This window comes from Teleopsis dalmanni, chromosome 1 (genome assembly GCF_002237135.1).
Source record: "Teleopsis dalmanni isolate 2A chromosome 1, ASM223713v2, whole genome shotgun sequence".
Classification (NCBI taxonomy): domain Eukaryota; kingdom Metazoa; phylum Arthropoda; class Insecta; order Diptera; family Diopsidae; genus Teleopsis; species Teleopsis dalmanni.
In genome coordinates, this window is record NC_051846.1 from 130904562 (window position 1) to 130917259 (window position 12698).

Genomic DNA, 12698 nt, shown 5'->3' on the forward strand with positions numbered 1-12698 from the left:
TTCTTATCTAATATGATTTTTGTGCACCACCCTACCAGATTCGGTTAAAACTGTTGAGTGGTGATTTTCCTTTACCTTTTCCTTTTTAAAACGCTTAGCCAGTTTAGTCCCTATTCTTTTGTTTTGTGTTACGTAAATCTTCTGTCCGGGTTCGTTGTCTTTAGCTTAATATCTCGGTGTACCCTTCAATTGTGAGTATAGGGTAAGTATTCTATCGACAGATTTTCGCCAAGATCCAAATTCTCCGATTTTGCCCGAAAATTCTCTAAGTGTTTTTACGATATCAGGAATTTTTTCCGACTCGGCAATATTTTTACAGTAATCCAATGGCATCACCAGCTTCCCTTCGATCAGGTCTTGCCTCGGCCTTAAGGCCTCTTTCACGCTGATATTAACCATGCGTTCCAATTCTAGCTTTTGCTCTACGGAGAAAAGTTGCAAATTTATATCGAAGTTTCGAGTCGAGGTAGTACCTTGAGCATGTAATGGGTCAGACAGGTCTAATAAATCAGTGCAGTCTGTCTCACAGCCTTTTATATAGCTCGGTGTTCATGATGCACGACAAAAAATAATAGTGTTCAACAAGATAGGTAGAATGAACAATAATAAATAAATTCTTGCGAAAGGTTCCAATAATAACAACGTCCGTAATTATGATTATTTATTAGACAAGGTTTAGATAAATCAAAAAAAAATATTGTAAATTTTTAATATTGTAAATTTTAAGTTAAAAGTTTGAATTATTTTCACTAACCATAAACATTAGAATGCAAAAAATGAAAACAGTTCTAATGTTTAACACTTGTATTTTATGCCAATTTTGATAGTAAGAGAGAAGAAAGAAAAGAGTAGAATTAAATAAAATAATAAAAATAACGAACAATATTCAATTCATCAACTAAAAATATAGGTTAGGTTAGGTTAAACCGGCGATCCCAGGGGGATCCACTTAGGCCTATAGGCCCATTGTGATACCGTATTATTTAGAACCCATCGGCTAAAACCATCCAGAACCTTTAACAAAGCTAACGGTGCTACATAGAGGGAGTTTTCGAAGTTCGTCAAGATCCTCAAAAAAGAAAGCCCCCAAAAATTTAAGGCGACGCCGTGCATGTGCCGGACACGAAGAAAGCAGGTGAGAGGCACTTTCGTCATCCTCACCACAACTGCGGCAAAAATGGTTGAACGGTAGATTCAGTCTCCTAGCATGATTACCTAGAATACAATGACCTGTTAGTAAACCTACTACAAGACTGATATCTCTACGGGACAACTCTAAGAGAGATTTCGATTTTCTATTGTTGGTCTGTGGCCACATTGCATACAGATGCCTGCATATCGCAGAGTCTTCCCATCTTTTGTTAAAAAGTTCGGCACAGGAAGAACTTAAAATCAATTTGCATGAAGTCAACGATATGCCCAGATTGTTTAGGTGTTCCGAGTGGTTCCTGAAGCACCACGTCTGGCTAGCTCGTCTACTTTACAATTGCCGTAAATATCCCTATGACCGGGAACCCAGATTAGAGAAATATTGAACTGCGTCGACATCTCATTTAGAGATGTGTAGCAGTCAAGGACCGTCCTAGATGTGAATTGGACAGAACTCAAGGACTTTAAAGCAGCTTGACTATCCGATAGTATATATATATTCCTTTCAAGTATATTACCTACTTCTAGACAAGCTAAAGCTTCGTTAATGGCAATTACTTCTGCCTGAAAAACACTACAGTCATCCGGAAGCCTATAGCAGGAGGACATATTCAGCCCCTCTGAGAAAACTCCACTGCCTACGCCGCTCCCAGTCTTTGAACCATCAGTAAAAATTTGCAGACCCTCACCCAGGGAGGGACCTCCTGACAACCAAGCTTCCCTGGATGAGAATCTAACAATAAATTTTCTATCAAAGTCGAGAATCGGAGAGGTGTAGTCAATGTTATTTGGAGTAGGACTGAAAATATTTAGAATCGAGCCGTGCCCATAGTCACTAGCCTTCCATTGTGAAGTAGCCTTAAGTCTTAGGGCAGATGATGCTGCCAACTGCTTACTGATGATGTCAAGTGGCATTAAATGGACCATTAGATCTAATGCTATAGATGGTGTTGTACACAGAGCACCACTTATACAGAGTTCAGCCCTGCGCTGAACCCTGTTCAGTACCGTACAGTACGAAGATTTATCAAGAGCTGTCCACCATATGGCAATGCCATACAGAAGTATTGGTCTAATGACAGCAGTGTATAGCCATTGAGCGATACGTGGTTGCAAACGTCGAAGCAAAGGATCCAGGAAAGTGGGTATCTAGTAATAAATCTAAAACTAAAAATATAATCATCAACTAAAAATATAAAAATTATAAAAAATAATAACATTAAAATTCAAATTTTTATAATTTAAAAAAATTATAAAAAATAGTAACAATCCATAGTTTCCACAAAAATATTTTTCATAATGCAAATCAAATAAAAATTATATTTAAAGAAAATCACTTGCCAGTCCGGTCCTGATGGGTTGATGTTTAATCATTAAACATTAAACTTTAATGTACCATTTAGTAATTGAATTGAATTCTCTTCAATAGTTTCGAATAGTTTCTCTTTTTTCCCTCTTTATTTAGTAATTGAATTGAATTCTCCTCATTAGTTTCGAATAGTTTCTCTTTTTTCTCTCTTTATTTAGTAATTGAATTGAATTCTCCTCAACAGTTTCGAATAGTCTCTTTTTTTTCCTCTTTATTTAGTAATTGAATTGATCTCTTCAATAGTTTCGAATAGTTTTCTTTTTTTTAACAAAAATAATTTAGTATTTTATTATTATTTGTTTTTATTATTTTTATTAATATTTTAATAAAATATTTTGCTTTTGTTGATTTTATAGCTTCACTTGTTGTACCTCTTTTTTTTTTTTTGTGCAATAAAATAGTCTCTTTATACGAGTAAATTTTATAAATTTAACTCTTCGATAAAATAGTTAAAAAGATTTGATTGTAAATATTAATATTAAAATTCTTAAGAGTAAGAACCAATCTTGTTTAAGAATTGCAAAAACAATTATAGCGTGGTTTGCCAAATGTTTTTTTTGTTTTTTACTTTTTTTTCTGATTTTTGTGTTAAAGCTTCACTTTATATTTGAAAATTAATGAAATTTCCTTTTTTTTTAAAAATATTTAATTAGGCATAAATGTTAAATGTTGATTGCAGATTAATTGTAATTTAATTGTTTTTATAATTTAAATTTAATTTAAGTAATTTTTTTAATTTAAGCAATTCAAATGCAAATGCAGAAAGAATCTTTGCTGAATTATATCAAAATTGATTTAAGCTTTTTAGTTTTAAAATTTATTTTAAATTCCTTTTATTGATCATTTTCACTTTACTTATTTATTTTTATAGATTTTTTTAAGTTGTCATTCAGGTCATTTTCGCCAACCGTATTTTTATTTAATATTTCACAGCATTCTTGAAGCACATTATCATCATTTGAACTTGTTGTTATATTAATTAATTTGTAGCGTGGATTTTTAACTTACATTGTGACCGAAAAGTTTCCGGAAATTTTAAATAAAACGCAAAATTCTTAATCTTCATCAATATTTATTTTATCTCCTTCAAAAAATAATGCTCCATTAGAACGATACACAAATGCAACGTTTCTTCAATCATCAAACATTTTTATTGGCGCTTTCCGGTATGGCTTTGAGTTCCCTCTGCGAATTCTGTTTTTCGTCTTCTATGGATTCAAAACGCGTTCCTCTGAGTGGTAATTTGAGTTTGGGAAACAGGAAAAAGTCACACGGTGCAAGATCAGGTGAATACGGTGGCTGTTTGATGGTATTTATTGAATGTTTGGCCTTAAAATCGTTGATAATGTTGGCTCGGTGCGAGGGAGCATTATCGTCATGAAAAATCCATGAATTATCCTTCCACAATTGAGGCCGTTTACGGCGGATAGCTCTCACGACCGATGCCTAGCTCTCGTGCTATCTCTCTAACACTCACATGAGGATTTTGGAACACGATTTCCTTTGCCTTTTCAATGTTTTCGTCGGTGGTAGAGGCCGAAGGTCGTCCAGAACGCGGCATGTCTTCGACGGTCGTACGACCGTCCTGAAAGGCTTTGTACAACTCATAAACTTGAGTTTTCGATAAAACTGATTACCCATAAGCCTTTTGTAGCATTCGCAACGATTCTGCACACGAAATTTCGTTCGAAACACAAAATTGATGCAAACTCTTTGTTCAATATTTTTTTCCATTGTTTTTTCGAACACACTACTGAACGGAACTAGTTTCAACACTGTTTTAAGTTGTCATTCAGGTCATTTTCGCCAACCGTATTTTTATTTAATATTTCACAGCATTCTTGAAGCACATTATCAAAATTCGAAATTGGCGGAATATTAATGAAATTTACGAAAATTTTTAAATTAATTCTGATTATAAATTTCATATAGCCAGTTCTATTTTTTTATGTAACGAAGACATTAATAGTAACTTATCTGCTCTGCTTCAGGTCCCTGCTCGGGCGCCAGTTAAATATTCTTTTTGTTAATTTAGAATAATTTTGATGTTGCTTCTTCGGAGGCTGAAGCAGGAGAGACCGAGCACACTTTTGCGAAGTTGGGAGCTACCGAAGCCAAACGGGACTTTTCCAGGCAAACAAGTGGATGTCGCGTTTGGTAGCAACCATGCGTTCGAACAGTATCGCATGATTGCTCCGTTAATGAAACTAAGCACAGGGCCGGATTTTGGGGTACGCGGGAGTTAACTTATACGTTAATTAATTAATAAGTAATATTATTCTTAAAGCTTCTTCTTGGAATAAGTATATTATTATTATATACTTATTCCCGACTACCGCTTGTTTCTTAAAGCTTCTTCTTGTTCCTTTTTGCCGGCGTTGCCAGATCTTACTCTTCCTGCCTACATATATATATATATTTGATGTATGAACTTATTTTTAAAATTTTATATACCAATTATATATTTTATTTATAAACAAGAAATATTTTAAAAAATTCTTACCTTACTTATTTGTTAATGTTTTTATTTTGCCTGATTTTTTGTTTATGTTTACATTTTGTTTCTTATGACAAATATTGATCAATTTCAATGTTGCATTCGACATTTTTTCCATAAAAGCACTGGAAACGTACTACAATAAAATAGTCAGTTTGAACACCTATTTTGATTAACTGTAGAAATACTTTTATTTATTGCAATTAATCAATATCAGCATATATGGGCTGTTATGATCAAATATGTTTTCGGTCTTCTTTGACAGAATTGCCTAGGCTACCACATTCCTTCACCATTTTGAATTTTAAACTCACTTCGCAAAAGTGCTCTTTTTGCTTACGATTTTTGTGAAATCTGCAGAACTGTGTGCGGTTTTTTCTTGATTTTCTAGTGATGAGGACTTTGCTCCATTATACTTTCTTCTTGTATTCGTATCAATTTTTGTATATATTTATGTGTATAGTTTTAAAATATTTCATTTCCACAACTTCGCATATTTTTAGCATATTTAATTTTCAAAATTTTCAAATTTGTGAAAGTTTTTAATTTTGTTTGAATAATAGGTCGTTCATTGCTTCGGTAACATTTTTTTCTGCGTTTTTCGTACAACTAAGCAACTTTAAACGAGCAGCACACAAGCAAGCATCACTCTCTTTGACATTTGACCCAGCAACCGACAAGCACGCAGAAAGTGAAGCTATAGGTGAAGCAGATACCCAGAATTGGTGACACCAAAAAACATAAAATCAAAAAGGTAATAAAATAAAATAAAAAAGTCATTTCCAGGACTAAATAATTAAAGAGACTCAAAGAAAAGAAAATGGCACAAATAATTCTTCATCAGAATTGATGACAACTAGCTTTATATCAGGAGCATAACAGAAGACAGTCAGCAAATAAAGGGGCAAAATTCGGCAGCTGTCTCGGCTTCAGTCAAGCCGAAGAGCGTAGGAACAATAGGCGTGGTCAAGTTACCGCCTTTCCTTTCCACAATTCTTGATAGCTGCAACTTCAACAACTGGCACTCATCTTAATTAATCGTCAATTGCCGTTAGAAGTAGGAGTACTAGTATTAGAAACAGCATTACAACATATTACCTATATGCAGCTTGCATGAGTTAAAGACGCAATTAAAATCTAGCAGTCGTGTGTTGAGAGTTAAATACTTATTTTAATTAATTTTACGGTTTTGGCAGTTTTTCCGTAAGGTAATGTGTACGGTCTTAGGTGATAGTACATTTTCCCTAAAAATAGGCAAGAGTATTTGCATCTGGGCAGTTATTGACTAGAACCAAAGCATCAGACCGTCAGTTCGACGATAAGAAATGCTGAGTTTTGGTATTTGGTTAGTAATTGGTGTCATGATGTAAGTGACTTTGAAAATGTTAAATACGGAAGAATTGCAAAAATATGTAGAGCAATCTTATAATAATAAAAACTTTGCGAATTTAGCAAAGTATTTATGAAACTATGGAAAAGCCCAATAAGGTAACTAGGGTAATTTGAAGGTCATATATTGGATTTTTGCGTCAAGTTTAGGTATATAAGATAGAATTAAAAACACAAAAAGCGAGTTGAGTGATGACGGAGACGCTGATGCGTAAAACAGTTGTGTTGAAATTAATCGTGCAAGTAAAACTCAAGTACGAAGGGTTTTATTAGTAACTAAGGACGTGTTAATATTTGAAATATAACTTTAGTGTATTTTAAAGTTAAATAAGTTGTTTAAAACTGATAATTAAACTTTTAAAAGTGTAAAATTAGTTATAAACTTTTATACTAAGGAAATTGGAAAATAAAAAGGAAAACTGTATACAACAGAAAACAACTGAAATAACAAGTGAAATAAAAGATCATATACATAGAAAACAGATCAATGACTTTCTTTTTCTTAAAAAAATAAAAAATAGTGAAGTTTATCTACATGAATAACCGAATAAGTTATATGACTATATAACTAGACGAAGAAAAAACTACATATACAATTGTAGTTAGATGAAGAAGAATTGCAACTAACTGAAGATACAACATTTAGTCCAGATTTTAATTTGGCGCATTCACGTTCTTCCATCACCAAAAAATACAACACGTGGTAGAAGTGCAGACCGTCGTCAAGAAAGGAGAGATCGCAGACCACACACGGTTCGGGTCCAGAGCGTTTAAATGCACTCCATCACGTGAATACAGCAAGGCAGCTGGAAATCACAGCACAACACCATAAGCGGATAACTAAAACCGTTATCGCAGATAAGTACAAACAAGACAACATGTGCCCCACCTGCACGATCGGGACCCTTTTCTACGTCATTGACCACGTAAACTTCGTAATCGACACAATTTCAGTAGTTTCATTCGTGTCAGTAACTCTTATCAATAACAGGCCAGATCCAATTACAAGTGAAGACGTCAGATTATTTGCGATGAAAAACACAACAATAAATACATTTGGAATTAAGAGGTTAAAAGTTGAATAAATAAAATTTATATTCGGTGGATTAATAAACGTAATTTTACAGTATTGTCAAATGTTTTATTTCCTTATTCACTTATAATTCAAAATTAAAACAAAATAATCACTTCTAATTCAAAATTATTTTAATAAAACAAATTGTGTTATTCAAGCGAGTGGTTTTTATATCAAAGGTACGTTAATTGCACATGCACACACGATTTGATAGACTCAAAGCAGCACAAGATACTTGTAAGTGACGAACTGTGATTCTTTCGTAGTGTCGTGGGACCCTCTTCAAAATGAAGTAAACTCTATGAAAAGGATTTAATCAATTGGTTTAATAAACTAGGTTAGTGAAATATTTTGGCTGAATGAACCAGGGTGATAAGTAATAATTTGGCTGATTGAGTCAGGTTTTGGCTTAATTAACCAGTAGGCTGAATGAGCCAGCGTACTTGTCCCTTACAAAGTAATAACATAAGTCACCGAGCCTATGAAATCTACGTACTTTTATATCGAAACGAACGAAGCTTTTCGGTGTAGCGTACTGGCACATTTGCCGTTGATGTTTCTGGTTACATGTAATATTCTGTTGGTTGTTGTTTTTCTATTGTGTTGTTGTGTACTTTGTGTTTTGCTTATTTCTAGGGTTTGTGTTATATACTTTCTCGTAAAGAATATTTTTGTTATTTAAAATAAAATAATAAATTAAATAATATAAAAACAATGTGACGTAAAATAAAAGTGAGTAAATCTTTGACGCAATCAATTAATGTTGTTTAAAGAATTCCAGTGATTTTGCATAATTCGGTGCCAGTGTGTTATCGTAATTTTTTTCGGTGGTGGTTTTTTCTTCGTTTTTTTATATTCTAATATTTTTAATAAAAATATATTAATACAATTTTATTAATGCAGTAACCTTTTTTTTATGTAAAATAATAAAAAATTAACGAAGTGCTTGTGATGTGTTTTCCATATAATTTTGGCGCTTTTTAACTCGGGTGAGTGCCTTACTGTAGTGTTTATATGTGTGGTGGTGTTGAGTACAGTACTAAAAGTCAGAAACTTTTTTTGATAGAAATTTGATATGGAAATTTCTATCTTTACAGTGTTTAAAGGTAAACGAAATGTGATGTAAGTAAATAAAAACCTGTGTTGTGATGTCTTTTGCTTAGTTCATTGTAGTGTATTTTGGTTTTTTAGTTTATGTCGTGCATTAGAGATGTTTTTTTTGTTAGTATGTATTTATGTAGGTGGAAGTTTTGGTGAAAGATTTCCGTCCTTACATTACCAATTATAGGAGCAGATTTTTTATTTACATATGTTCACGTGTTACACATATTGAAAAAAAGCTAATTGACTAAATGCAAATACGAAACCCTACAAATATCCAATTCCGTTCCTGAATCAAATTTCTGAGACTTTTTAGTGAAAGTAAGTGTTCGAATCCGTTGTTGTGCCATTTGGAATCAATAACGCGACACAAACTTTTTAGAGACACATGGATTCCATATTCAAAAAATTTCCTTTCATTTTCTGCTGACATATTGGTTTTTTCACGAAACATGGCAGAACATGAAAAACACATAAAAATCTTATTAGACATATTACAAGAAGTACATCTGTGCATTTGTTGTGTATGACACAATAAAACAAATGTAAACTAATGTAAACTAAAATAATTTATTATTTACATTTGTGTTATTGTGTCATACACAACACGTTAATATTTTCAAATGCGAGTTCGGTGCCAACGAATTGAAGTTCTTAGGTTATTATTTGTCAGCTAGTGGTAAGAATCCAAAAGACATTTTCGTCATCCACTTGAAGGGCGTCATTTTTTTATCCACACTAATCATAAGTTGTTGACGTTCGTTTTTCAGCACAAATCCAACAAGATGTTTCCTCACCAATTACGTCATCTGAGCTATATACCAGAATTCATGAGATCGTACACGTATTAGGTGAAGATAATATAACAGCAGACACACTCTCACGCATTAACTCAATAGCTATATCAGAATATGCAGTCCAGAGCGAATAAGTGAGCTCCAAGTAATTGATGAAGAATTGAAAAAATTATTATCCAAAAGCACAAAATTACAACTGGTGAAATTACAGTTGCAATCGATTTACCATGATTGACAGGTTTAGCCGATGGCCAGAAGTGACACAATTTAAAGACATGACCGCAGATACAGTAGCTGTAAATTTTCAAGCACCCTGGGTATCCCGGTTTGGTGCACCGAACGTAAAACCAACAGACCAGGGAACACAATTCGAAACAGAACTGTTCCGAGCTTTGATTAACCTGTTAGGAACAAAAAGAATCCGGACTATGCCTTATCATCCAGCAGCGAACGGCATGGAACTGAGGTTTCATCGCACGCTAAAAGCAGCGCTAGTGACAAGTCCGAAATATATATGGCTCCAATTACTCCCGTCAGTTCTTTTAGGGCTACGAGTATTAGGGAAGGAAGACATAGATTTATGGTATCAATCTTCGTCTGCCTGGCGAATTCTTCGAACATAATACTAAATCAATTTCGTCAGCGCCTCCTAATCAATCTAATTTCCTAAACAAACATTGAATGTGAATATTTGCGTGACATGCGACCAACGCTAGTAGCACATTTTTGTAACAGTCCAATTTTCATATACAAAGAACTCGACAATTGCTCACATATTTTCCTACGATCAGACCACATCAGAAAGCCATTATAACCACCGTATACAGGACCGTTTAAAGTTTTGAACAATATAAATGAACGAGTATTCACAATTAAAGTAGGTGACAAAAATTTGAACGTATCAATCGCAAAGTTAAAGAATACAGATGTTCCAGTAGAATCAAAGTTCTTAGAAATTTTGTTAAACTATCTTAGGCCAAAGCATAATACATAACCAGTAAAAAAGACGAAAAAATTTACGTTCGCCAAAGAAGACCCACTTCAATTAAGTCATTGCAGTCAGACGCCATAAACAAAAAGAAGATCATACTTACAAACAGCCTTCATCACAGTCTCCTGGCAACCTTCTGCAGTGTGCCTACTGTGGCGGGTATGACAACCACAGAATAGGAAAAGCACGACGGCAATGTTTTAACATCACGTGAAAAAGGGTAAAAAAAGCAGCGAACAAGCATGCAGAAAGTGAAGTTATGTTGAAAGCAGAAACCCACCTATACACAAACATATTTTTTTGACATGAATGCTCCAATAAAACACGTGCTTGAAAATCAATATGCAAAGTAAAAGCAAAATTCGCAAAAATAAGCCCACTTTCCTTAAGGTTCTTAACGAATAAGCCACTCACATCGCAATGGTACCCAATCTTAAAACTGATCTATTGTGAATGAGTCTTGAAAGAAAATGGAAAATTCCAGTTTGTGGAAGATAGCTGACAGGTTAATTCTGAAGAAGTCAGTTGTTGATTATTTACTGTGGAATTTATAATTTCTTTATAATGTTCACTAAGCAATGCATAGCCTACATGAATAAATACAAAACATTATCGTTATAATTAAAGCAATATTGTAATAAATATTAAAATATTTTAAAAAAGTAATTTTTTTAATAAAATTGTGAAGATGGCTGACAATTTAGTAATTGTGAAGAAGTCAGCCGTTAATTATTTACTAAGGAATTTATAATTTTTGCATTATGTTCATTAAAAAATTCAATACATGATTAATACAAAACACAAATGTTATAATAAAAGCAAAAAGCTTTAAGACAATTGCTGGAAAAATAAAACAGTGTTAAATACTGCTCATTTAGCATTAACTATTTGTATTTTTATATTTATGAATATACCACCGAGCACATAAATTCGTTAATATTTTGATGAAAAAAAATAAATGAAAGATGCGTTTGATTCAAGTTTGTATGATCGAATAATTTATTGAATAATTGATTTATCTATATATACATTTTTTCTAACAATAATTACTTATAATTGCTTACTAAAACTTATCACGTGCAATAATTTACTGACCTATAATATAGTGCATATGTGCCCTAACTTAAAACAATAATTAATATCAAGCAAAAATACTACTTATAATGACATATAAAATATTCAGCAAAACAATAAATAATTAATAGCAAGCAAAATACATAAAATATTTAGCAAAACAATGAAAAAAAAATTACTTAAAATGTGTTCTAGCCCTAATTATAAAATAAACACTAATTAGCAAAAATAAACTTATTATTGTATTACAAATTCGTTAAATGCGTTTTTGCATTGGTCAGCAAAAGACAAAATAAATTATTAATATTTCTACGTAATACTTAACACATAACACATCGTTCAATAATGTGTGTGACTGCCACATAGATGGCGGCACTAATACTAAATAAATATTTTTTTTCGAAAGTGGCAACCTTTTTAGGCTTACTGTCAAAATCATATGTTAATCCGACCTTTTGTTTACAAGTTACAGTGCTTTAAGTAACGCTACTTTTGAGTTTTCAAAAAAAAAATGAATTCAAAGCAATTCCGTGTGCTGATTGATCATTGTTTTTTAATGAAAAAAAATACTGTTCAATGCCAGGAATGGCTTGAAAAACATTATTCGGACTCTGTTCCATCAAAAAGAAGCATTTGTTATTGGTATGCCGAATTCAAACGTAGTCGCACAGACACCGATGACATTCCATCTATTGGACGGCCAAATGACGCTGTTATTCCGGAAAACGTTGAAAAAACACTGAAAATCATTATGTCCGACCGTAAAGTGAAAGTGAAGGAGATTCCTGACATTCTACAGATATCAGCAGGCAGTGTACACACCATAATACACGAACATTTGGGTATGAAAAAGGTGCCGTGTTTCCAAATGGGAGCCGCGTTTGCTCACACCGGAGCAAAAACAACAACGAATCGATGATTCAAAGAACTGTTTGGACATGTTTACGGCCAATAAGTGGAAGTTTTTGCGTCGGTACATCACGATGGATGAAACATGGATCCACCATTACACTTCAGAGTCAAATCGGCAGTCTGCTGAGTGGCATGCAGCCGGTGAAAGCCGCCCAAAGCGACCAAAGACGCAGCAGTTGGCTGGCAAGGGGTTATGGCGTCTGTATTTTGGGATGCGCATGGAATAATATTCATCGACTATCTCCAGAAGAGGAAGACCATCAACAGCGACTATTATATAGCATTATTGGAGCGTTTGAAAGACGAAATCGCAAAGAAACGTCCTCATATGGTGAAGAAAACAG